Source organism: Lactuca virosa, chromosome 1, assembly GCF_052849685.1.
Source record: "Lactuca virosa cultivar CGN04683 chromosome 1, Lactuca_virosa_CGN04683_v6, whole genome shotgun sequence".
NCBI lineage: Eukaryota > Viridiplantae > Streptophyta > Magnoliopsida > Asterales > Asteraceae > Lactuca > Lactuca virosa.
The window spans coordinates 244273310-244299646 of record NC_136426.1 but is presented as its reverse complement, the minus strand read 5'-3'; positions in this window follow the sequence as shown (position 1 = coordinate 244299646).

Here is a 26337-nt window from a genome sequence, read left to right as displayed (position 1 = left end):
CCTAGACTGGCCGAGTCTAACTGTAGCGAACAACTGAGGTGTGGGGGAATCACCCCCGTATAGATCTATACACAAACTCTCGCTCTCCCTCCAGGACTCTTTGATTATAACTACAGACTACAAACGACCCTTAGAGGTGTCGCCCGTTATTACTCACTTAATCTAAAAGAAATTGATTACTATTGATTAACGACCTGTATTTGTTTACTTGAATTGAAGGTAAGCCTAACAAACGAGGAGAAGAGGATTACAAGGTCCTGCTAATTACGTGTGTTATTTAAGGCTGTTGGGTATACGAATGACACGTTGGCCCATTTCGCATTTGATTTATTTGGACCTTACTAGCAATGCTAATGGGCCACTGAGGCCCAATAGCACTTGAAAGCCATTGAGGGTCCCTTAAACATGTAATTGGGTCACAGGAGGCCCAATAAACGTTTATTTTTATCGTTGGGCTCAAAAGTTATGTTAATGGGTCACGAAGGCCCAATAAGCATGATTTGAAACTTTCAAGCCCAAAGATTTGAATATTTACTTGTTTTGGGTATAGTATAATTGTTGGAAAGTTTGATTGAACGATTGTTAATTTCGTATCGGCACGAGGTCGGTTGGTTGTTTATAACGATATTTGGAATTTTACGTATATTCATCTTTCTATTTTCATGAGTTGTAGTTTGGTATTTTTGACTCAAATATCTTAATAATAATATAATTGGCTCAAAATATTGGTTTGACCCTTTTCAGCCCTTCTTTAATAAAAATGACAATTTTAGTCCCTTATTTTGAAAAAAAGACATTTTAGGCCCTTAAACCATTTTCTTTACATTTTTGACCCATAGACTTGTTTAAGTGATGTTTTTAGTTCAAAATTTACTCTTTGGCAGTTTCAGCCCCTCCAGTAAAGAGTTTTTCAGTTAAAGTCCACACTTTTCGCAACTTTTACAATTTTGGCCCAAAATCCAAAAAGTTTACATTTTTGATCCTTGTTTGGAAAAAAAATCATTTTAACCCCTGAATTGGTTTTGTTTACCCTTTTACCCCCTTTTTTGAGAAGTTTACCATTTCAATCCCTTGAAAATTATATTTTTCGCAATTTTTGGCTCAATGGGCCGAAAAGCCCAAAAATTGGCCCATTAAGCTACAAATTACATTTCTAGCCCTTTAAAGAGTATGATATTCATAAAAACATTTATTTTTACTGTTTTGACTCTTTTAGTCCTTAAGAAAAACCGTGAATGACAACTTTCAACTCAACTTTTATTTATTTGACAAATTAAGCCCAAAATGAGTTTTATGTTGCATTATGTTTATTATGACTTAAGCTAGAAACTTTTCTTGACTTGTTCAATGAAAAGTATAATAGATCATGTTGGTTTCCTCTCTTGTAACATAGATCTCGAGATTTCTTCCCTTTTTGTTACATATTTACCACATAAACACATAAAATCACACATACATACATGAAATCATACATAACATACATACATAAAATCACACATACCTTTGCTTGTTGTTTTCGATTTGAAGAAGAAATGGAAGAAAATGAGGTGATTTTTCGGCCCTAGCAACACTTTGATGATGATCTCGAGCTTGAGGTATTTCTAAGAGTATGATTACCACAATTTGTTTAAGAGAAGGGATTCTCATCATGAGAAAAGAGTTATAAAATCATAGAATATGTGTAACTTACCAAGAAGTGATGATAATCTCTTGAAATCCTCTTGTTGCACAAGTAAAATTTCGAGACTTTTGGAGTGGGAAGGAGGAGAATTTAGAGAGAGGTTAGAAGAGTTTTGGTGTTGTGTGGGTGTGGTTTGGCTCTTTCTTTTGGCCGAGAATTAAGAAGAAGAAAGGAGAAGAGAGAGAGAGGTGAAGAGATGGTGCATGGAGACATGTGAGGTTTGCTTGGAAGTCCATGGTGTAATAAGGAGGTGGCTAACCCTCCTTATTTCATGAGTTTCTATTTTTTTTTTGTTTTCCTCTTGGGCCGAGAGAGAGAAGAGAGAAGAGGATTTGGGCCTTTTGTGCTTAAGTACATATTATGGGTCCATTTTGATGATTTTCGGCCCAATGGGCCTTTTAGATCAATTCACGGCCCAATATACATCAAGGAATGAGTTTTATGGCCCATTAGGGCTAATTAGATTTGTTATGGCCCAATAAGGCCCATTTAGATAAACTAGCCCATTTTAGGATTATAAGGCCCAAAAAGATTAAGTTTTATGGAAGTGGATCCAATTAGGGTCCATTTAAGGGTCTTAAGCCCAAAATAGTCAAATTGGAAGCTTATTGGTCCATTAGGCCCAATAAGGAAATCCTAGTCCAAAATGGACTTGAACCGGGATTTTTAGGGTTTCCAACCTTTTGTTGACTATTTGAATGTTTGTATAGAGTATTTGATGGAATTTGTGGTCATTGAATAAGCACCATACATGTTTTCAAGTTTTAGCTACAATGTCATTCTTTGTTAAGTGTTTACAACGTATCAGAATTCGTAGTTGTGACATCATCCCCCCGTTAGAGGGAATTTCATCCCGAAATTCTTTTTAAAGCTAGATTCGAGAATGCGAGACTAGGTGAGGGTACTTCTTCTTCATCTGGTCTTCGCGTTCCCATGTGAATTCTGGTCCACATTTCGCGTTCCACCGAACTTTCACAATCGGAATGCGACTTTGCTTAGTACGCTTCACTTCCCTGTCCATCATTTCAACTGGTTCTTCGATGAACAGGAGATTCTCGTTGATTTCGATTTCTTCTAATGGAATGACGAGAGTTTCGTCGGATAAGCACTTCTTTAAATTGGAAACATGGAACACGGGGTGTACACCGCTGAGCTCAGCGGGTAGCTGCAGTCTATAAGCCACTGGATCGATTCGGGCAAGAATCTCGAAGGGTCCAATGTATCGAGGGTTTAGTTTTCCCCGCTTCCCAAAACGAATAACCCTTTCCAGGGAGAAACCTTTAATAACACCCGATCCCCGACTTTAAATTCCAAGGGCTTTCGGCGCTTATCGGCGTAGCTCTTCTGTCTGTCTCGTGATGATTGCAGTCGGGCTCTGATCTGAATTATCTTCTCGGTCGTTTCGCGTATGATTTCTGGTCCCGTTAATGCATTGCCTGATGTTTGTCCTCTTGGTAGCTGAGTGTGACCTACCTCAGCCCAACACAACAGTGATCTACATTTACGCCCATACAATGCCTCGAAAGGAGCAACTTTGATGCTTGAGTGATAACTGTTGTTGTACGAGAATTCAATCAAAGGCAAGTGGGTATCCCACGACCTTCCAAAGTCTATCACACATGCGCAAAGCATATCTTCTAGCGTTTGAATGGTTCGCTCGCTTTGACCATCCGTTTGTGGGTGGTAGGTAATGCTCATGTCAAGTTGTGTTCCCATAGCCTTCTGAAGCGATTGCCAAAAGCGTGAAGTAAACCTACTATCTCTATTTGAGATGATAGATATTGGCACTCCGTGGAGTCTCACGATTTCCTTGATATAGATCCTTGTCAAACGTTCCATCTTGTATGATTCTTTTATTGGCAGGAAATGAGCGGATTTTGTCAACCTATCAACTATTACCCATATGGTATCCAAACCATCAGTCTACTTGGGTAGTTTGGTCACAAAGTCCATAGTAATCCTTTCCCATTTCCACTCGGGAAGTACTGGTTGTTGTAGCAATCCCGAGGGCTTCTGATATTCCACCTTTACTTTAGCACACGTGAGGCACTTGCTAACGTAAGTGGCAATTTCCTCCTTCATGTTAGGCCACCAATAATGTTGCTTGATATCCAAGTACATTTTATCCGAACCCGGATGGATGGAGTATCGTGTCTTGTGGGCTTCATTCATGACTACTTCTCTGAATCCCCAAGTTTAGGGACCCAAATGCGGTTCATGAAGTAATATGCTCCGTCATCCTTCACTTTGAAATTCTTTTCCATTCCACGTAACGCTTTGCTTGTTTTGTTCTGCCTTCATGGCATCGAACTAGGCTGCTCTGATTTGTGAGGTCAGGTGAGATTGGATGGTTATGTAGAGAGTCTTCAAACGACGATTCGAGTATTCTTTTCGACTCAAGGCATCAGCTACTACGTTAGCTTTACCTGGGTGGTACTTGATTTCGCACTCATAATCATTCAGCAGTTCAACCCATCTTCGTTGCCTCATGTTTAACTCCTTTTGATTTAAAATATGTTGGAGACTCTTGTGGACAGTGAAAATGGTGCACTTCGTACCGTAAAGGTAGTGCCTCCAAATCTTCAAGGCGAAGACCACAGCTCCTAATTGAAGATCATGGGTTGTATAATTCACCTCATGTGTCTTTAGTTGTCGGGACGCATAAGCTATCACCATCCCATGCTGCATAAGCACACAGCCTAAACTTTGATTCGACGCATCGCAGTAGACTACGAAGTCCTCTGTTCCCTCTGGTAGTGATAATACTGTCACACCCCCGAACCAAACGGCGGAAACGTCCGAGGGCTCGCGTGACTCAAATTGAATATCATCACAATGATTATACATGAAACACAACATAAACTTCACCATGCATCAATACATTACAACTGACATTGTTCACATCAAGTACATTGTCTAAATATTACATATCCATAGCATAAATTGTTTGAGAGTTTTCAAAATATAACATCCTAACATACTTGGTATTACTCGTCAGCTTACCTATTACCTGAGAATACAAGTTATTTTGAAAACGTCAACATATGGAATGTTGGTGAGTTCATAAGCAGGGTTGTTATAAAAATGTTTTGTGTAGTTTATAAAACCCAGAAAATCCGATATTTTCTGAAAAGACAATTGTTTATACCGAGGTGTGAAAATCCATAAATTTGTGTATGAATGATTTTAAACATGTATAAATGAGAAGTTTTGCATTATAGTTATTGAAAGTGCAAGTGAATGGTGTTGATTTCCTCGAAAAACCCGATGTTTTCCGATAATATAATATAATTGTTTCAAATTGTTATATCGTCACAACGAATGATTATGAGTTTCCTTGATTACTCGGATAGTATTGGATTCATTTATTTAATTATGTGTGTCGTTATAACCATGCATGATAATGACTAGTTCGTCTGTCGTGGCATTCTAGCGGAAGCCGGAATTGATCTTAAGATTTTGTCACCCTAGACTGGCCGAGTCTAACTGTAGCGAACAACTGAGGTGTGGGGGAGTCACCCCCGTATAGATCTATACACAAACTCTCGCTCTCCCTCCAGGAGACTTTGATTATAACTACAGACTACGAACGACCCTTGGAGGTGACGCCCGTTATTACTCACTTAATCCAAACGAAATTGATTACTATTGATTAATGACCTGTATTTGTTTACTTGAATTGAAGGTAAGCCTAACAAATGAGGAGAAGAGGATTACAAGGTCCTGCTAATTACATGTGTTATTTAAGGTTGTTGGGTATACGAAGGACACGTTGGCCCATTTCACATTTGTTTTATTTGGACCTTACTAGCAATGCTAATGGGCCACTGAGGCCCAATAGCACTTGAAAGCCATTGAGGGTCCCTTAAACATGTAATTGGGTCACAGGAGGCCCAATAAACGTTTATTTTTATCGTTGGGCTCAAAAGTTATGTTAATGGGTCACGAAGGCCCAATAAGCATGATTTGAGACTTTCAAGCCCAAAGATTTGAACATTTACTTGTTTTGGGTATAATATAATTGTTGGAAAGTTTGATTGAACGATTGTTAATTTCGTATCGGCACGAGGTCGGTTGGTTGTTTATAACGATATTTAGAATTTTACGTATATTTGTCTTTCTATTTTCATGAGTTGTAGTTTGTTATTTTTGACTCAAATATCTTAATAATAAAATAATTGGCTCAAAATATTGGTTTGACCCTTTTCAGCCCTTCTTTAATAAAAATGACAATTTTAGTCCCTTATTTTGAGAAAAAAACATTTTAGGCCCTTAAACCATTTTCTTTACATTTTTGACCCATAGACTTGTTTAAGTGATGTTTTTAGTTCAAAATTTACTCTTTGGCAGTTTCAGTCCCTCCAGTAAAGAGTTTTTCAGTTAAAGTCCACACTTTTCGCAACTTTTACAATTTTGGCCCAAAATCCAAAGAGTTTACATTTTTGATCCTTGTTTGGAAAAAAAATCATTTTAACCCCTGAATTGGTTTTGTTTACCCTTTTACCCCCTATTTTGAGAAGTTTACCATTTCAATCCCTTGAAAATTATATTTTTCGCAATTTTTGGCTCAATGGGCCGAAAAGCCCAAAAATTAGCCCATTAAGCTACAAATTACATTTCTAGCCCTTTAAAGAGTATGATATTCATAAAAACATTTATTTTTAATGTTTTGACTCTTTTAGTCCTTAAGAAAAACCGTGAATGACAACTTTCAACTCAACTTTTATTTATTTGACAAATTAAGCCCAAAATGAGTTTTATCTTGCATTATGTTTATTATGACTTAAGCTATAAACTTTTCTTGACTTGTTCAATGAAAAGTATATTAGATCATGTTTGTTTCCTCTCTTGTGCCATTGATCTCGAGATTTCTTCCCTTTTTGTTACATATTTACCACATAAACACATAAAATCACACATACATACATGAAATCATACATAACATACACATACACATAGATCTACACATTTTACTTGTATTCTCCCCCATAAAACTTGTGAAACCCAAAAATAGAGGGGTATGAACTCACCTTTGCTTGTTGTTTTCGATTTGAAGAAGAAATGGAAGAAAATGAGGTGATTTTTCGGCCCTAGCAACACTTTGATGATGATCTCGTGCTTGAGGTGTTTCTAAGAGTATGATTACCACAATTTGTTTTAGAGAAGGGATTCTCATCATGAGAAAAGAATTATAAAACCATAGAATATGTGTAACTTACCAAGAAGTGATAATAATCTCTTGAAATCCTCTTGTTGCACAAGTAAAATTTCGAGACTTTTGGAGTGGGAAGGAGGAGAATTTAGAGAGAGGTTAGAAGAGTTTTGGTGTTGTGTGCGTGTGGTTTGGCTCTTTCTTTTGGCCAAGAATTAAGAAGAAGAAAGGAGAAGAGAGAGAGAGAGGTGAAGAGACGGTGCATGGAGACATGTGAGGTTTGCTTGGAAGTCCATGGTGTAATAAGGAGGTGGCTAACCCTGCTTATTTCATGAGTTTCTATTTTTTTTTTGTTTTCCTCTTGGGCCGAGAGAGAGAGAAGAGAGAAGAGGATTTGGGCCTTTTGTGCTTAAGTCCATATTATGGGTCCATTTTGATGATTTTCGGCCCAATGGGCCTTTTAGATCAATTCACGACCCAATATACATCAAGGAATGAGTTTTATGGCCCATTAGGGCTAATTAGATTTGTTATGGCCCAATAAGGCCCATTTAGATAAACTAGCCCATTTTAGGATTATAAGGCCCAAAAAGATTAAGTTTTATGGAAGTGGGTCCAATTAGTGTCCATTTAAGGGTCCTAAGCCCAAAATAGTCAAATTGGAAGCTTATTGGTCCATTAGGCCCAATAAGGAAATCCTAGTCCAAAATGGACTTGAACCGGGATTTTTAGGGTTTCCAACCTTTTGTTGACTATTTGAATGTTTGTATAGAGTATTTGATGGAATTTGTGGTCATTGAATAAGCACCATACATGTTTCCAAGTTTTAGCTACAATGTCATCCTTTGTTAAGTGTTTACAACGTATTAGAATTCCTAGTTGTGACAGATACGCTTTGGAAAGTGTGGGAAGCTAAATCCAAGATACATCGGACCATTTGAGATCCTTGTGAGGATTGGTCTGGTAGCTTATAAACTCCGACTACCACAAGAACTTAATAACATACACCCCACCTTACACGTGTCTAATTTAAAGAAATGTCTGTCCGTTGAAACTCTTGTTATCCCAATCGATGAAATTCGACGTAAATAAGAGTCTCAACTTCATCGAAGAGCCAGTGGAAATCATGGATATGGAAATCAAGAGAACAAATCAAATGCATATACCAATAGTAAAAGTTCGTTGATACGCCAAACGAAGACATAAATTCACATGGTAACGAGAAGACCAGATGAAACAGAAGTACCCACATCTTTTCCCCAACACTTGAAATCCCACTAAAAGTTCAAATTTCGGGACGAAATTCCCTCTAACGGGGAGATGATGCGACAACTTGAAAAATTCTAAAGCAAACTAGGTCTAAACTTCAACCATGTACCAGTGAATTCACAACGTAAATTGATGCAATAGAACTATGATTGTCATGAAACATGTTTATATATGAATATTATGTGCATTATACTTATTTATAAGATATAATAAGTTAAGAATAAAAATAAAATAATATATAAACCCAATATCTATTAAAAAAATTGTAGTAGTCGGGACAAGGATTCTGGAGATATAAAGAACGCCGGAGTCCGAGTTATAACGAAGAAGTTATGGCCTGTCGAAGTTTCGCGACAAAAATGGCACAACACTGGGAATCGTATAAAGTGAGTTTACTATAGATTACTTTTTAGCCTTAGTAGTCTAAATGAAAGTTGTAGAGTACGTCTTCACCTACGCGTGGATATAAATAACGTCAAAAACAGAGCTCGTATGCAAAAGTTATGACCTTCCAAAGATACAGCTGTCTAAGAGCATGACACGTGTCAGAAACCCTAATCTAATTGAGCTCATAACGTGAGCATAGATACTCACGACGTGAGGAGTCAAAGCACCACCTTTCAAAGCTAGAATACCCATGGCAAGTCTTCGGGATGATAATTCAAAAGCACACGACGTGAGCACGAATTCCTCACGACATGAGGAGTCAAACGGACACCATCCGAAGCTAGGGACACAAATGGCGGCTTTACGAGGTGAGCAGGATCGAGCTCATGACGTGAACATGCATGGCACATGACGTGAGAGGTTAAAAATCAGTCTATAAATATCCATTTCGACCCAAAGCTAATGACACCTTAATTTCTTCTCTCTATCTTGTTTGTTAAGGCCGTTTCGCTTCCCGAGCCAGGCGATCACGAACTGCTAACCGTTTCCAGTTAGATTCTAGCCGCAATCACACTCAAGGTGAGTTCTTACCCCTATATTTTTCAATACTTTTTCCATGTTTTACGGGGGGGGGGGGGATACAAGTAACACACAATGATATTTTCGTTATAACTTCAACCTGTTGAATACGCTACTATACGATTTTACGAAAAGCGTTAAATACACGGAACAGTTTTACTATCAATCGCGTATGATTTCACGAACAACATTTTGATAATCATTACATTATTCATCCATAATTACTTTCAAGAAAACAATGTATCAACATTATCTCATTACAAATCCCAAGATCAAATCATAATAACTCCGCAGGTGTGTGTACAGATCATGCCGGCGCCTTCCCGCGATCATTACTGGTACCTGAAACACATAACACATAACACTGTAAGCATAAAAGCTTAGTGAGTTCCCCAAAATACCACTCTAACACATATTAGCCACTCAAGGCTATAACTCTGCTGACCCTCTGGTCAGTGTGTCTCAGTGGGACCCTCCAGTCCCAACTCTCTGTGGGTCCTCTAGCCCTAACTCTATGGACCCAAAGGTCCTAACTCTATGGACCCACTGGTCCTATCTCTGGAAACTCTGAATCATGCATATCACAATAACACTTAAATAGCATACAAATACACTGGCACATAACTCAACAGTACACTAGCACATAACTCTGTTACCACTCTAGGTAAAGTATAGTGAGAAGACTCACCTCAGATGTCTCGGTAAATCTCTGACTCGGTAGAAATATGGCCTAGCCTCCGCCTAATCACATAAAGTAAATACTCTCATAAATATAACTCTCGAGACAAAACTCAACCCTCTCTTGGCACCCTCAGAAGGGTAAAAGACCATTTTACCCCTCTCTTGACACAAAGACCCCATTGTTGACCAAACCCTCAAAGTCAACAAAAGTCAACGGTCAAACTTTGACCCGACTCGCCGAGTGCACTTGGGCGACTTGGCGAGTCTACACGTGTCCACTATCCCTCTAGTCTCGCATGACACGTCGAGTCTTTCCCCTGCACGACGGGTTACACCGGGCATGAATCGCGGGGCCACCCCGACTCAACTCGCCGAGTCCCAATATGAACTCGGCGAGTTCCTCCTTGAACTCCAGTCCTCTATTTCCCTCTGACTCACCGAGTCATTTCCCCAACTCGGCAAGATACTCACTGAGTGAACTATGGGAAACCCTAGCCCTACTCGTCGAGTCTGTTCTTGGGACTCGACGAGTTCATGCCATGCTCAAGCTCAAATACCTCCTGAGGTCAGATCCGTTCCTCTAATCCATAGATCTGGCCTCCTTAAGCAATATAAACACGTAAAGTCTGGATCTTGATGCCCATGCAAAGACCCAATGGCTCTATTTGAAGAAATGGCCTCAATATGTCACCCTAAGCTCATATCACCCAATGTCACCCCATAAAGATCAAGGAGTTAAGGTCTCTGGACCTCTTTGGATCCAGATCCGAAGCCTCAACACAAGAAGGGACCAATTGCACCATCATTCACACTCTAAATGGGCTAGATACCTTAACTCTCAAGGATTAACACCCAAAACTGAAGAAGGATCGAATATATACCTCAATATGAAGTCCTTAGGATCTGAAATCCACAGAATAGCACCCTCTTCAGCTCCCTCTTGCCTTGGTCACCTTCTTCTCGCAAAAACACCCACACAAGGATCAAAAATGGCCTCTTCTTCCTCACAAACGCTCTAGATTGCTTAGGGTTTCACTCAGGGGTCTGGTAGCCGCAATTGGTGGCTATAAGCCCCTTTAAATAGGTCTCAATCCCCGGGAATTAGGGCTTCATTAAACAGTGCGGACTCGCCGAGTCCATTAGTCGACTCGCCGAGTCCGGTCATTAACCCGGGTGGAATTCGCGACTCTACTCAGCGAGTCTAAGCATCAACTCGCCGAGTCCCTCCAAAATCTCCAAAATAAAGAATAAATAATCTACCTGGGAATCCGGATGTTACAATTCTCCCCCACTAGAATCAGACTTCGTCCTCGAAGTCTTACTCTGAAAACAGCCCTGGATACTGCTCACGCATCTCTCGCTCCGGCTCCCAAGTCAGCTCGGACCCTTTCCGATGTTGCTACTGGACCTGCACCAGGGGCACTTCCTTGTTTCTCAGAACCTTGATCTTCCGATCCATAATCGCCACCGGTCTCTCAACATAGTTCAAGCTCGCATCCACCTAAATATCCTCTAATGGTACCACTGCCGACTCGTCGGCAATACAGTTCCTCAGCTGTGAAACGTGAATGGTGTCATGAATCTGGCCCAACTCTGCAGGTAGCTCCAACCGGTAGGCTACCCGGCCTACCCTCGCAATCACTCGGAATGGACCAATATAACGGGGCCCCAGCTTGCCCCTCTTCCTAAACCGGATCACTCCTTTCCAAGGAGATACCTTCAGGAGTACGAAGTCACCGACCTGGAACTCGAGCTCTGACCGTCGTCTATCCGCATAACTCTTCTGACGACTCTGGGTCGTCAGTAACATCTGTCTGACCTGCTGAATCTGCTCGGTCGTCTGAAGCACAATCTCTGTACTACCCATCACACGTTGCCCTACCTCTCCCCAGCAAATGGGAGTCCGACACCTCCTCCCATACAACAGCTCAAAGGGTGGCATACCAATGCTCGAATGATGGCTGTTGTTATAGGAAAACTCAGCCAAGGGTAAGTACGTGTCCGAACTCCCTCCGAAGTCCAATACACATGCCCGAAGCATGTCCTCGAGCGTCTGAATCGTCCGCTCGCTCTGTCCGTCAGTCTGTGGGTGGTATGCGGTACTAAAATGCAACCTCGTACCCAATTCCTCATGAAATTTCTTCCAGAACCTGGAAGTGAAACGCACATCTCGATCTGAAACAATCGAGACCGGTACTCCATGCCGCGATACCACTTCTCTCACATACAACTCTGCCAACCTCTCAGCAGAAGAGCTCTCACTAATAGCAAGAAAGTGAGCGCTCTTCGTCAACCTGTCCACAATCACCCAAATTGCATCGACACCTCTTGCAGTACTCGGCAATTTGGTGATGAAATCCATGGTAATCTGTTCCCACTTCCACTCGGGAATCTCTAATGGCTGCAGCTTACCATGGGGACGCTGGTGCTCGGCCTTAACCCTGCAACATGTCAAGCATCTCTCTACAAACCATGCGACATCCCTCTTCATACAGGGCCACCAATACTCCTTTTTCAAGTCCAAATACATCTTAGTGGCCCCGGGATGGATCGAGAACCTCGATCGATGCGCCTCCTCCATCAAGATGGTACGCGTTCCGCCCACAAACGGTACCCAAATCCGACCCTGAAATGTCATAAGTCCTCGACTATCGGTAACGAACTACAATACCTGCCCGATCACTCGCTCCCTTTTGCGGTTCTCCGGTCTCATGGCCTCCGTCTGGGCCCCTCGAATGGTGTCCCACACCGGAGTCATCACTGTCAGTCTCATGCAAACATCTCTCATCGGGGCGCCCTCCGCCCTACGGTTCAGGGAATCAGCTACAACATTAGCCTTGCCTGGGTGGTACAGGATCTCGCAGTCGTAATCCTTTACCACATCCAACCATCTCCTATGGCGCATATTCAGTTTCGGCTGATCCGTCAAGTACTTCAAGCTCTTGTGGTCCGTGTATATGGTAGACCGAACCCCATACAGATAGTGACGCCAGATCTTGAGGGCGAACACCACTGCCCCCAACTCCAGATCGTGGGTGGGATACCTCGACTTATGAGGTTTCAGCTGCCTCGATGCATATGCTATCACATGCCCCCTCTGCATAAGCACCGCTCCCAACCCCGATATCGACGCGTCACAATACACTACGAAGTCCTCCATTCCCTCTGGAAGGGCTAACACCGGGGCTTCGCATAGTCTCTGGCGAAGTGTCTCGAAGGAGGATTGCTGCTCTGGGCCCCAAGAAAAAGCAACACCCTTCCGGGTCAACTTGGTAAGTGGCGCGGCGATCTTGGAGAAATCCCTGATAAATCTCCGGTAATAGCCTGCCAATCCCAAGAAACTCCTGATCTCGGTGGGTGACCTCGGTACCTCCCAACTCATCACTGCCTCGATCTTGGCCGGATCGACCAATATCCCTTTCTGGTTAACGAGGTCCCCTAGGAACTGAATCTCTCGTAACCAGAAATCACACTTGGAGAATTTGGCATAAATCCTCTCTGATCTCAAAACTCCGAGAATCTCTCTTAAATGCTCCTCATGCTGCTCTCTGGATCTCGAATACACCAATATGTCGTCGATGAACACGATCACCGAGCGGTCCAACATCGGCCTGCACACTCTGTTCATGAGATCCATAAACACCGCCAGTGCATTGGTGAGCCTGAAAGGCATCACCACGAACTCGTAATGCCCGTAACGAGTCCTGAACGCTGTCTTTTGGATATCCTCATCTCGCACCCTCACCTGATGATATCCAGACCTCAAATCGATCTTGGAAAACCAAGATGCTCCCTGTAACTGATCGAACAAATCGTCGATCCTCGGCAACTGGTAACGGTTCTTGACCGTCAACTTGTTCAACTCCCGGTAATCAATGCACATCCGGTGTGAACCATCCTTTTTCTTGACAAAAAGGATAGACGCTCCCCACGGCGAGCTGCTCGGCCGAATAAACCCCTTCCCCAGCAGCTCCTGAAGCTGCGAGGATAACTCCTGCATCTCTGGAGGCGCAAGGCGATAGGGCGCCTTGGCGATAGGCGCAGCCCCCGGAGCCAAATCAATACGGAACTCAACCTGCCTCTCGGGAGGCACACCCGGCAACTCCTCTGGAAATACATCCGGGAACTCACGCACTATCGGAACCTCATCAACTGACCTCGGTCTCTCTGCATCAACCCTCGTATCCATCACATACGCCACAAACCCTTTACAACCCTGCTGTAGACTCTGTCTCGCTCTAGCGGCCGAACAAAATGCCGACCCAGAACGTGTACCCTCGTCGTACACTGTAAGAACTCCCCCACTAGGGTCTCGTATGGTCACCATCTGTCGCTCGCAGTAGATAACCGCCCCAAATCTGCTCAACCAGTCCATGACCACGATGACACAAACATCTCCCATCGCGATAGGAACTAAGTCAATCTGAAACTCCACTCCGAAAATCTTGAGTACACAACCTCGAATCACCTCTATGGCATACACCGCCCTCTCATCAGCTATGGAGACTCTCAGAGGTCGACTCAACGCCTCTCGACTAATACCGATGTGCTGGCTAAAAGCCAAAGATACAAAAGACCGACTCGCACCCGAGTCAAATAACACCAAGGTAGGTACAGAACTCACAAGAAAAGTACCTACGCATAACATAATATAAACACAATATCTCAAACATCAAAATAAATATATGAAAGAATACATACCAGCCATGACATCGGGCGTTGTGCGGACCTCCTCCGCGGTCAACTGGAAGGCTCTCCCTCGTGCCTTCGGCGCCTCGGCCTTCACTGGCCCACCGTCTGTAGCTCTCACTGCAGCAGGAGCGGATCCCTGAGATGCTCCCTCAGCTGTCCCTCGCAACTGTGGACACTCTACCCTCCGGTGTCCGGTCTGGTTGCAGTGAAAACATATTGCAAACCCCTTGGGGCAATCCTTGGCCATATGCCCCTCCTTGCCACATTTGTAGGAAGACCCCGCTCTGCACACCCCATCGTGGCTCTTGCCGCACTTGCCACAAGTGCGGCCCCTCTGACTCACAGATCTCGAATCAGCGGGCTTGGCCCGCTTGGCTGCCGGCTGAGACTGCGCCGGTCGCCGATCTCTCCCCTGAGACTCAGCCTCCTCCCTAGCTTGGGTCTCCAGCTCTATCTCCCTCTTCCGGGCATTTGCCTGAAGCTCAGCAAATGTCCGGTACGTCGAGTTCGCCACGAACTCTCGTATATCCCTCCTCAAAATGCTCATATATCGGCTCATACGTGCCTGCGAGGAGGACACGTGCTCTGGGCAGAACATCACCCGCTCATGGAACATCCTCGTAATCACTATAACAGACTAAGTACCCTGCTTGAGGGTCAGGAACTCTTGGGCCAAACGCTCCCTCTCCACCTGGGGAACGTACTCATCTCGAAACATAGCAGTGAACCTCTCCCAGGTCACTGCAGCAAGCTCAATAGGCGAATAGTGCGCCGTCACAAACTTCCACCAGTCCTTCGCTCCCAAGCGAAGCTGGTTCAACGCGAACCGGACTCTCAAATGCTCTGGAGATGAGCAAGTAAAGAAACACCCCTCTATGTCTGATATCCACCTCATCGCTGCAATCGGGTCCTGGGTCCCATCAAACTCCGGTGGCTTTGTGTTGCTGAACTCCCGGAACAGCAACGCATCACCACCCTGCGGCCTAGTCGCAACTATGGCTGCAGTGGCCGCAGCAACCGCAGCCTCAGAAAGAGCAGCGTATCTCTCGTTAAATGTCTCTATCAGTATGGTCTTGATAGACCCGAACATCTCTGGTATCTCTGCCCTGATGGCCGCAGCCACCTCCTCATGAATGATCCTACGGATCTCCTCATCACTAGTACCGCTGCTCACTGGTGTGTGGCGTGTCCCAACCATGATCTCCCTCTGAAATATGACATAAGAATATTAGGGACTCGCTCGAGTATACCCACACTTGATGACTCCACCCTACTTGTTCCTTAGTACTCTAAGGATTCTTACTTGGACTGCGCACTGACCCGGTGTCTTCAGTAGTAAGGGCCCAATACTACCGTCCATACCGCATCAGCATTCATCCCAAGTCCTCCTCCCAGAGTCCCAAATCCCAAGTACTCTACTCTCTTTAATCATATGCTACTCACTAGTAGATCTCTCATAAGCTCCTCACTGCTATCTAAACATTCTCGACATCTCTAGCAGTAAAACTCCTAGACTAAGACATCATATATCAGGCCACTCTAGTCCTAATAAGAATACCTATTCCACTCTAGCATGCAGTAACATAACTCATCATATATCATAATACTTATTGCAAGGGTATTTTGGGAAATCACCGTTCGGGCGCTGGCTGATCGTACACACGGCTCTGCTCTGTTTGTCTCAAAACTCTTTTTACTCTTCTAAAATTGTTTGGTCATCAAAATTTTTCTCAAATCCTCAGTTTGAGTTCAGATACGCCCGAAGGTGCATCCAAATCCCTCAAACCAAGGCTCTGATACCAACTTGTAACACCGTAAAAATTAAAACAATTTTTCACTTTTTAAAACCATATGAATTCATCCATAATTACTTTCAAGAAGACAATGTATCAACATTATCTCATTACAAATCCCAAGATCAAATCATAATAACTCCGCAGGTGTGTGTACAGATCATGCCGGCGCCTTCCCGCGATCATTACTTGTACCTGAAACACATAACACATAACACTGTAAGCATAAAAGCTTAGTGAGTTCCCCAAAATACCACTCTAACACATATTAGCCACTCAAGGCTATAACTCGGCTGACCCTCTGGTCAGTGTGTCTCAGTGGGACCCTCCAGTCCCAACTCTCTGTGGCCCCTCTAGCCCTAACTCTATGGACCCAAAGGTCCTAACTCTATGGACCCACTGGTCCTATCTCTGGAAACTCTGAATCATGCATATCACAATAACACTTAAATAGCATACAAATACACTGGCACATAACTCAACAGTACACTAGCACATAACTGTGTTACCATTCTAGGTAAAGTATAGTGAGAAGACTCACCTCAGATGTCTCGGTAAATCTCTAACTCGGTAGAAATATGGCCTAGCCTCCGCCTAATCACATAAAGTAAATACTCTCATAAATATAACTCTCGAGACTAAACTCAACCCTATCTTGGCACCCTCAGAAGGGTAAAAGACCATTTTACCCCTCTCTTGACACAAAGACCCCATTGTTGACCAAACCCTCAAAGTCAACAAAAGTCAACGGTCAAACTTTGACCCGACTCGCCGAGTGCACTTGGGCGACTCGGCGAGTCTACACGTGTCCACTATCCCTCTAGTCTCGCATGACACGTCGAGTCTTTCCCCTGCTCGACGGGTTACACCTGGCATGAATCGCGGGGCCACCCCGACTCAACTCGCCAAGTCCCAATATGAACTCGGCGAGTTCCTCCTTGAACTCCAGTCCTCTATTTCCCTCTGACTCACCGAGTCATTTCCCCAACTCGGCAAGATACTCACTGAGTGAACTATGGGAAACCCTAGCCCTACTCGTCGAGTCTGTTCTTGGGACTCGACGAGTTCATGCCATGCTCAAGCTCAAATGACCTCCTGAGGTCAGATCCGTTCCTCTAATCCATAGATCTGGCCTCCTTAAGCAATATAAACACGTAAAGTCTGGATCTTGATGCCCATGCAAAGACCCAATGGCTCTATTTGAAGAAATGGCCTCAATATGTCACCCTAAGCTCATATCACCCAATGTCACCCCATAAAGATCAAGGAGTTAAGGTCTCTGGACCTCTTTGGATCCAGATCCGAAGCCTCAACACAAGAAGGGATCAATTGCACCATCATTCACACTCTAAATGGGCTAGATACCTTAACTCTCAAGGATTAACACCCAAAATTGAAGAAGGATCGAATATATACCTCAATATGAAGTCCTTAGGATCTGAAATCCACAGAATAGCACCCTCTTCAGCTCCCTCTTGCCTTGGTCACCTTCTTCTCGCAAAAACACCCACACAAGGATCAAAAATGGCCTCTTCTTCCTCACAAACGCTCTAGATTGCTTAGGGTTTCACTCAGGGGTCTGGTAGCCGCAATTGGTGGCTATAAGCCCCTTTAAATAGGTCTCAATCCCCGGGAATTAGGGCTTCATTAAACAGCGCGGACTCGCCGAGTCCATTAGTCGACTCGCTGAGTCCGGTCATTAACCCGGGTGGAATTCGCGACTCTACTCGGCGAGTCTAAGCATCAACTCGCAGAGTCCCTCCAAAATCTCCAAAATAAAGAATAAATAATGTACCTGGGAATCCGGATGTTACATTTACCCCTTTGTAACTGTTGAGCAAAAGGGTAAAAACTATATAAAGTACATATATTATTGCTTCTACGACATTTTCGATATTATCCTGAAAAGAGAGAATAATTCCATGTACAACGTTTTCATTTCAAAAACACGTACACTCGTTGAATTAATTTGTGAGACATCATCTTCATCATACCTAACTGACGTATACACGAAAGTCCTGTGTTATAACCGGAATCTCCGATACGAGAGCGTGATACTTGTGTATAGATCTAAACGAGACTGATGATCCCACACCCTGACTACTAGCTATAGTCAGACCGACAGGTTATGGGTGACAAATGCCATAAATAACTCGGTGCTTGAAGAACGAAGAGGCAGGCACTGCATCTTAAAAGCATGGTTATTAAAACTCACATGGGGAAATGACTATACATATATTTTACACGAAAACACATTTCTTCAAACGGTTTTATGCATGAATAAAACTACATATCACTACTTTAAGTATGGAAACCACTAGTACATTCCGGTCATGGAACATGTAAGTCTACAACTCATTTCTACGACAAATATTGGATTTTATAGAATAAACACTATCATTTTACAAGTAAACGGCTTACATTTCATTTATTAGAAAATATCGGATTTTCTGGAAACAAAGACGATATCTTTTCACGGAGAGACTTACAATTTCTCATATAAACTCTTATGAACTCACCAACTTAATTGTTGATACTTTTTCAAACAACTTGTATTCTCAGGGAATCAGTAAAGCAGGTAACCACCAGTTTTTGAGGATGGTACGCTAAGGCGTCAAAAAAATCATTTTGACATCATATTGTAATTAACTTTTGAAACATGTAATTCATACAATTATGTAACTTTTTCAATATATATATATATATATATATATATATATATATGATGGTTGTTGTTGCTTTCTTTACTATTATTCAATTGTTATGTTACAATACATGAAAGTCACCCACCCCCGGACGTTTCCGCCATCCTGGTTTGGGGGTGTGATAGCATATAAATCTGTACCATATCATCTATCTATGAGATATGGGCCCCGCCCACACTCAGCTACTAATCAGATCACATATATGGGCCGGCCTTGGTGCCGTAGACCCGTTCCTACTGAAGGAAACTCACCTCAATGTCGTGAATAGCTGAAAGTCCCTGCTTCGCCACCGGCTCTACTCACACCCTATACAGAACAACCTCTTAGAAAACATTCCGTACTCAAAACCCCTTCACGGGTCAACCCTGGTCAAAGTCAAAGTCAACATCCTGGGTCGACTCAACTCGCCGAGTTGGTCTATCAACTCGTCGAGTTCCATGAATCATAAACCCTGAGATTGCGATCCAACTCATCAAGTTCTTTCCCAAGTTGTCGAGTTCCTCCTATCTACAGAATTGGGACTTCTCCAGTAAACTTGTCGAGTCATCCTTGAACTCGTTGAGTTTTTCCTTTAACGGAAATGGGACACTTCATCCCAACTCATCGAGTTCCTCTATGGACTCGTCGAGTTCTTCAGTCTGTTGCTTCATATCAATGGATTAATCCCTTGTTCTTCAGATCTAATCCCTATACTCCACCTATACACCGAAATTGTCCTTTTAAGGGTAAAGTTTCCAACCTTACCCATTAATACTCTTACTTAATGGATTTAGCTCAAACCCTAATTCTTTAGAACCTAGATCTTGGTCCACAAGCCATCACTACTCTATACTAAGGCACATACAGAGATCTGGACCCTAGATATTACATGAACACGTAAAGCTTCCACCTTTCTCTCCATGCATGGCCTTTTGGATCTTAAAAGGCCAAAATGACATCCTATAACTTGCATGGGGCTTCAATGGCCATAAAGTTTACACCTTTATGCCATCAAAGCCCTCCATGCTTCTACATCTGATGGTATACTCACTTGGGTCGTCCATTTCCCAAAGGTCATGCTTCTTGGACCAAAAACCTAATAATATGATAATAAGAAGATCTAAGAAGTTACTAAGCAAGTTTGAGACTTGCTTACCAGAAAATGATGAGAATGAAATGGAGTCTCTTGATCTACTAGCTTCTCCTTGAATCCCCAAGCTTCTCCTTGAGTCCCCAAGCTCCTCCTTCCTTCACAAGCAGAACCCGATGTTACATTTCTCTCTCACTTGTCTTAGACTTCGTCCTCGAAGTCGGCTACCTCGAATAACTCTGGGTAGTGCTCCCTCATCTCCTCCTCTGGCTCCCAAGTCCACTCTGAGCCCTTACGGTGCTGCCACTACACCTTCACTAACTGAACAAACTTGTTCCTCAAGGTTTAGTCTTGTGATCCAGAATCGCCACAATCATCATAATGTAGTTCAGGCTGTCATCCACCTGGATATCCTCTAATGGCACAACTGCAGAGTCATCCACAATCACTTCTGCAGATGGGAGACATGAAAAGTACTGTGGATCTGGCTGAGCTCTGCTGGAAGATCCAAAAGATAGGCTTCACGGCCAACCCGGTCTGTAAATCTGAAAGGGCCGATGTACCTGGGGCCCAATTTGCCCCACTTCCTGAACTGGATGACACCTTTCCAAGGTGACACCTTCAGAAGAACCATGTCGCCCACCTAAAACTCCAAGTCGGATCGACGCTTGTCGGCATAGATTTTCTGCCGACTCTGAGTAGTATGGATCCTGCTCTGGACCTGCTGGATCCTCTCAGTACTCTTGAGTACCACCTCAGTACTCCCCATGACCCTTTTTCCGACCTAGCCCCAACAGACTGGGGTCCTACACTTCCTCCCGTAGAGCATCTCGAAGGGAGGTCGGTCTATGCTGGCGTGGTAACTCTTGTTATACGAAAATTACGCTAACGGAAGATATGTATCCCAACTGCCACCGAAATCCAAAACGCATGCGCGCAACATGTCCTCGAGATTCTGAATCGTCCTCTTGCTCTGCCCATCCGTATGAGGGCGGAAAGCGGTGTTGAATTGGAGACAAGTACCATCTCGTCGTGAAACCGCTTCCAAAATATGGAAGTAAAACGGACGTCTCGGTCCGACACAACCGAAACTCGCACTCCATGACATGCCACCACCTATCGGACGTAGATCTCGGCTAGCTTCTCAGCCGATATACTCTCCTGGATCAGGATGAAATGAGCACTCTTGTTCAACCGATCCACGATGACTCATATCGAATCCACTCCACGTGCGATCCTGGGAAGCTTCATGATGAAATCCATAGTGATATCTTCCCAATTGCACATGGGAATCTCCAATGGCTGCATCTTTCCGTGAGGTCGTTGATGTTCGGCCTTGACTTTCCTGCAAGTTAAGCACCACTCTACGTACCATGCTATGTATCGGTTTATGCAGGGCCACCAATAATCAGGGTGAAGATCCCGATACATCTTCGTCGACCCCAGGATGGATTAAGAACCTTGACTTATGAGCGTCATCCATCAGAACCTGGTGTACCCTGCTATAAGAGTCAACAACCTTGACTTAAGGAACCCAGATCCTCCTATGCAGAGTCAACAACCCACGACTGTCATAATAAAATGAGGCCACCTGGCCCACGATCCGCTCACACTTCCAGCGCTCTTCCTTCATACCCTCTACCTGCGCCTCCCGAATCCGTTCCAGCAACGGAGTAATCACTGTCATCCTCAGGCATATATCCCAAATCGGAGCCGACACCGCCTTGCGGCTAAGAGCATCGGCCACCACATTGGCCTTCCCCGGGTGATAAAGGATCTCACAGTCATAATCCTTTACCACATCCAACGACCGACGCTGCCTCATGTTCAGATTCGGCTGATCCATGAGGTACCTGAAACTCTTGTGCTCCATGTAAATGGTACAACGAACTCCATAGAGGTAGTGTCACCAAATCTTGAGGGAAAAAACTACAGCCCCTAGCTCCAAATCATGCGTCGGGTAGTTCACCTCATGAGGCTTCAGCTGCCTCGAAGCGTAAGCTATCACATGATCCCTCTGCATCAACACCGCACCCATGCACATGATCGAAGCGTCACAGTAAACCACGAAGTCATCGATGACCTCTGGCAAACTCAGAATTGGTGCCTCGCATAACCGCTGTTTGAGTGTCTCGAAGGCTGCCTACTGCTCAGGCCCCCAACGGAATGTCACCGACTTCTTGGTTAGTCGGGTCAAGGGAACAACAATCTTCGAGAAATCCTGGATACATCTTCGATAGTAACCCGCCAGACCAAGAAAAATCCAAATCTTAGATGGAGACCTCGAAACCTCCCACTGTATCGCGGCCTCTATCTTGGCCTGATCGACTAGAATACCCTTCTGGTTGACAAGGTGCCCCTGACACTACACCTCGCGCAACCAGAACTCACACTTGGAGAACTTTGCGAAAAGTCTCTCCCTCCTCAATGTCTCCAGCACCTCCCTCAGGTGCTCCTCGTGCTGCTCCTGAGTCTTGGAGTAAACCAGGATATCATCTATGTAGACTATCACAGACCGGTCCAATATCAGTCTGCATACGCGGTTCATGTGATCCATAAACGTGGCAGGAGCATTAGTGAGCCCAAACAGCATCACCACGAACTCATAGTGACCATAGGGAGTCCGAAAGGCTGTCTTTGGCACATCGTCATCCCTGAATCGCATCTGGTGGTAACCCGATCGTAGATCAATCTTGGGAAACCAAGATGCAACCTGAAGCTGGTCAAATAAATCATCTATCCTCGGGAGGGGATAACGGTTCTTCACCGTTACCTTATTTAGCTCCCGGTAATCTATACACATCCGATGTGACCCGTCCTTCTTCTTCACAAACAAGACCGGGGCTCCCCATGGCGAACTGCTCGGCCTGATAAATCCCATGTCTAACAGCTCCTGCAGCTGTGTAGACAACTCCTGCATCTCGGGAGGAGCCAATCGATACGGTGCCTTGGCTATCAGAGCCACACCGGGAACTAGGTCAATCCTGAACTCTACCTGCCTCTCCAGAGGCACCCCAGGCAAATACTCTGGGAACATGTCCGGGTAATCCTGTATGATCGGTACATCATGCACTATCGCCTTACCCTTATCCCGGGTATCCATAACATAGGCGACATAACATGTGCAACCCTGCTGAAGGTAGCGCCTAGCTTTCGCTGATGAACACATTGTCAGTCCACACTGCGGCCTCTCTCCGTGAATCACTAACCCTCCCCCACTAGGAGTCTGAACTCTCACTAGCTACTACTCGTAGTCGATCACTGCTCCATTGGGACTCAACCAGTCCATACCCACAATAACCTTATTCCCTCTCAGGGGAATGGGGACCAAATCTACTGAAAACTACTCATCGAACAACTGCAGTGTACACCCCGATGAACTCTGGCAACCCGAAAGGTCCTATCATCTGCTATCTCTACATCCAACGGATAGACTAGCTCCCCCGGAGCTCCAAAAAATCTCTTCCTAAGTGCGAGTGATACAAAAGTTCGGGTAGCCCCCGAGTCGAACAATACCAGAGCAGATATACCGTTCATTAAGAACGATCCCGTAACGAAATTAGGAGCTGCACGTTCCTCCTATGCTGTCAACTGGAAGGCTCTGCTCTTTGCCACTGGCCCCTCTGTCCGGCCTTGCCGACCATCTGTAATCCTCAACGTAGATGGAGCGGGTGTCGCCACCTTCCCTGCTGCTGCTAAACTCGAACACTGGGACCTCTTGTGGCCCCTCTGATTGCACTGGAAGCAAATCACATCAGATACTGTGGTGGTGGTGGTAGCAGTGCAATCCTTGCTGACATGTCTAGTTCGGCCGCACTTGAAGCAACCCAAACTACCCGCACTGCACGTGCCCTCGTGCATCCTACCACACTTGCCACATCGGCCTACGTCCTGCTAGCCCTTCCCTCGGGAATCTACCTTGGGCTTTTTGCTCGAGCCCTCCATGCCAAACACCATCTTTGGCTTCCTCTTCCTCTCCATCTCTAAATCAATCTCTCTCACGAGCCCTCGTTATCATATTCTCTAGTGCCTTGCAGTTGGACCGGCTCACAAACTGTCTGATGTTGCTCCTCAACATCTCATTATATCGGTCCTTTTTCATATCCTCGTCCGCCACATACTACAGAATGAGAAGGGCCCTCTCCCTGAACCTGGCGGTGATCTCTGTTACCGTCTTAGTCGTCTACTGGAGATCCTGGAACTTCCTAGCAAGCTGTTGCACCTCGATCATAGGTGCAAACTCATCCCTAAAACAGGCCAAAAACTCACTCCAAGTCATAGCATCAAGATCTGCATCATCACCAATGACATGTCCGACCTCCTCCCACCAGTCACGTGCTCTGTCCTTCAGAAGACAAGAAGCAATTCGGACCTTGTCCTCCTCGGGACATGTCACACCCCCAAACCAAGGATGGCGGAAACGTCCGGGGGTGGGAATGACTTCATGTATAGTATCACAACAACGCGTATAATAGTGCTGATAGTAAATACAACCATCATAAATATAATTGAAAAAGTTACACCATAGTATGAGTTTACATGTTTCAAAATCAATTACATTATGATGACAAAAATATATTAATTAACGTCTTGCGTCCCATCCTCAAAAGCAGTTGGTTACCTGTTTCACTAGTTTCCAGAGAATACAAGTAGTTTTGAAAAAGTGTCAATAATTAAGTTGGTGAGTTCATAAGCTTTTGGATGAACTGTTGGAAAAACTTTGTTTATAACTGTAATGTATACTCAAGGAAAATGCAATATTTTCCTTATAAAATGTTTTAAATCCCAAGACCGAATGTATGAGTGTGTTTCGTAAATTGTAACGAAGAATGCAGTTTTAAATAGATAAAACCCTTTTTAAAGTAGAATTTCCCGTAAACTTTAAGTGTTGTTAACTCCCTATGTGAGTCACTATAACCATAATACAACCGGATGACCTGCTACAACGTTTTTTTCAGATGTTAAAATTCTTTATGACTTTTGTCACCCGTAGACCTGCAGGTCCCGCTGTAGCTAGCAACAAGGTGTGGGGTGTCAATCCCAATATAGATCTATATACAATTATCATGCTCTCCCTACAAGAGACTTTGGTTATAACTTACAAGAATTTTTAACCCGTACTCTAAGAGTACAATTGAAGAATTATCTCATAACTTATGTTAACGAGTTTACGTGTGTTATGGAAATTGTAAGCTGTTAACTAGTTTTTAACCTTTCTGCACTGTTTTAGAAAGATCATAGAAAAATCATACGAAGTTGAGAACTAAATCCGTAAACTCTGAGAGTTTAGAAAATGTGTCTAGTTTATTTATAATTTTTATTATGATTTTTAGAAGTCTCTAACTTGTGTGAAAATGCTCATATTTACAGACTGGTCCGAAGTCGTTTCTGAATTGATAGACAGTTTTATAAAAATCACCATAAATTGTAGAAATATCGTATGAAGATGTGCAAGTAGTCATTAGAAATTTATAAACATGAACTACTTGTATATAAAACAGTTTTGAAATATATTAAGTTTAAGATGGTCAAAACAGTCCGTGAATGGGACTCAAATTTTCTGATGAAAGCTGTTGTTTGAGTTTAGTTAAGTTTTTGGTGTATTAACTTGTATTCCCCCCACCCGCTTAAAACTAGACGAAATAATGAAAATGTAGGGGTATGAACTCACCTTGAGTGATTTCCTTAGATGAATGCTGAAGAAAAGGGGTTTCCAAGTCAATAATACTTGGTACAAGCTTGGAGAGTTGAAGATCTAAGAACAAATATGGCGACATTTGTTATGAGAGATTCATAAGTTGAGTGAAGGTGTGAAGAATTTTCAATGTAGGATGATAATACTTACTAAATGTGAGTGAAAAGCTCAATATCATCCTTGGAGTCTCGAGTTGTTAGAGAGAGAAAGTGAGAGAGAGGTGTTTGCTTTTTGGTGAGAGAGTGAGTAAAGTGGAAGGAGAGATGAGGGTTTTCCAGCTTTTGATCAAGATTCCTTGCTGGAGGGGAGTGTGAGAGGACAAATAGTTGACTAGGTAGGGAGGAATAGTGACTGGAGGTGGTCATAAGTGGGTATGGGGGATAGCTTGTGTCATACTTTATGAAAAGTCAACACTCCACATCCATATCTTACACAATAGCTATTGTTCTTAGATTAAGATTTCCCCCAAAATGTGATTAAATTATGAATATATAGGGTCTTAAAAGCCAAAATATGAGTTTGAAGTGTTTAAGTCATGAAAATTACAAGTCTGAGGAAATTTCCGAAGTCAAAATCCCTTAAAATCACTAAAAAGTCCGAAATGGTTGAAAATCCGGAGTGGGGCTCGGATTTG